Consider the following 2,783-nt stretch of genomic DNA (forward strand, 5'->3'; position numbering starts at 1 on the left):
CCCTCCTTTTCATCGAAGTGTGTGCTTCTCAGGGTGTTTTGTCTAAAATGGATCTGGAATGCTTGTTACAAGGGCTGACTCCTGGGCCCAGCTGTAAACTTAATGGAAATTAATTACTGAATGGGAATCTATGGAGAGGAGGCCTGGACACTGGCATTTTAACAAATGTCCCACATAACTCTGATGCTGTATCATAAGGACACATCTGCTGCAAGCACAGAATGCCCACCTAATGATGGCCTGCCCTAAATGAACAAAGGTTTCAGTTTTCATGCAGTAATCTGTAGGAAGGCAAGGGCCAGTGTTGTTCCTGATACCCAGCAACGCCATCATGGCCAGGCTATTTCTGTCTTTCAGTCCCCCATTCTTGGTTGCCAGCTATTTTTCCTGAAGCTCATTGCCTCATGGTTCCAAGATGGTTGCCACAGCTCCAGACAGAGTCCAGGTTTAAGGCAGAAAAGATGAGGAAGAGGGAAATGAAGTGTCTCTTCGATGTCCTAGGAACAATCCCCTTCCCACTTACAATACACTTTTGTTTAAATCTCTTTGGACAGAATTAGATTTCATGCCCACATTTAGCCACAGGGAGGCTGGGAAAATGGGGATGAACATTGAAATGACTGGCTTAGGCCTATCACGATCCATCACCTGGGACTGGACACAAAAGCTGGGTCTGTCAGCAAGGGGGGCTTGGCAACCCACGGTGTGCACACATGGACACCTGCTAAAACTGAAAGGCCAGCTTCCCAACAGGGATCAAGAAAGGGCACGGTAAAGACTCACGCACGGCTGAGGTATGGGCAGGGCCTCGGAGCAACACAGCACCCCCCCCCAAAACACCTCTATTCTCATCCTAACAAGTCTAAATAACAACTTTCAATCAATGCCTGAAAAACAAAGAAACTTCAGTGATAAAGAGGACCATGTCTTGGGAGAAACAGGAGGATGGAATGGGAAATTAAGTGGCTCAGTGCCTACAGTACTAGAGGAAAGCATCGGAAGAAAGTTGGTTATCCTCCCATTGGTCCCAGGAGTGGGATGACAAGTGTGCTGGTCACTCCAGCCCTCTAAAGCGGTCCTCGCCAGGGTGTGGAGGGGATGCTCGTGGGGTCGCATGGCAGCCTTGGCAGGTGAGGAGGTAACAGGAAAACAATGCGCAGGAAAGGAACTTAGAAGGTGGGCAAAAATGATGCAGAGTCATGAGCAATACCAAGTTTCAGCACAAAGACTTCTTCCTGGAGGGTTTTCTGGGAGAACTTTAATGTGACTGGAATGTCAATTTCCCAACTTCTGTATATAAGCAGGTGACAAGAAACGTCCGTTGGTGGTGTTTCCTATCACCAGTGATTCAAATTAATGTTTGCCTTCCTTCACTCGTTCCTCTCCTAATTCTACAAGCGCGGCTTCATATCCAGTGGAACTTACATTTATTTGTAATCTCACTGCTTACACTCCACTGAACAATAAAAGAACAATAAACTTAATAAAAAGCCCAAGTGATTGGAAATTGCTCTGGGAATGGCAGTCCAGTATGAAAGCTATAAATTTCCTTGTGTGCTCATGACCATGTCAGCTAATTTTTATGAAAAGCCCATCACAGAACATGGCACCAAAACACTGCGATCACTCGCGTGTCAGCCATCAGACTTCCCCTGATAACAAAATAGGAAATGCATCATAAAATGATGTTTCAAGCCACAAATTTATCTTGAAATGCTCACTCTATCCAGGAACATTTCTTTTCTGACCCTGTCTTGCACCTGAACTTTGAATTAATCATTCCTTTTCTATACTGTTACACAATACCCACTGGTACCATTGTGGGAGGAAAATCTAGGAAAACAACCACCAGAAATATCATCCCATATGACGACCTTGATTGGCCCACATTAGTGAATCTAAGGCAGATACAATTAGTCCACAGAACAATAGCAGAAATCAAGGAGCCTAAAAACTTAATCTGACACCATTAGCTCCGACAATGCACTTTTAAATAAACCACTGGGGGCCCATTTCTCATCGCGTGTAACCCGCCGGGAGTACACAGTGACTCAGTCGTCCCATGGGATTGGGAAGGAGAAGAAATTGGGTTTCCCTTTAGTGTTCGAAAATATAGCTTTTGCCTAATCATTTATGACAGTTTCTAACCTGCTCTTCAGATCCCGAAATATTCTGCATGTTCCAGAAAATCAAGTTGGCGAACAGAAAACTATTTTAGCCAGATGATTGGAAGGAAAAATAGCCATCTTGAAGAAAAATGCTCTGTGTAAATGAGCAAGGTATCAGCAATGGTAATTTATCCCCTGGCCACGGAGAGTTTGTAAACTTTATGGCTGTGAGCTGAGGAGTGGAGCCCATCTGTCCTGACTTTGTATGGTTATAATCGTCGATAGATAACGCTTTAACATTTATGGTCACCCAGGGAGGATGGGGAGGGGAGGAGTTTAGAACTAACCCAAAGATCATTGTTACATATCTGGTTCCCCACCAGACTGGCCAGCTCATCTCAGTGTCCCTGGTGTCTGCCCTTGAGCGTGGCACCAAGGGGGGGTCCATGGACATCTCTGGAATACTCTTGGCTGACTGAGGAAGAAGGCAGATTCCCAGAGAAACTACTGAGCCCTATTGGGCCTTGCTGGACAGTGGTCTAACCTGAGGGTCTTGGGGCCTCTGTTGAGATGGAATGGGAATGTAGGTAGGGTGGGGAGGGATTCAGAGCAAGGGACCCAGTGCCCAGCAGCTCCACTCCATTTGTCAATGCTTGGCATGTTCTGCAGACACTT

Source organism: Ursus maritimus, unplaced genomic scaffold (assembly GCF_017311325.1).
Source record: "Ursus maritimus isolate PB19 unplaced genomic scaffold, ASM1731132v1 scaffold_7, whole genome shotgun sequence".
Classification (NCBI taxonomy): Eukaryota; Metazoa; Chordata; class Mammalia; order Carnivora; family Ursidae; genus Ursus; species Ursus maritimus.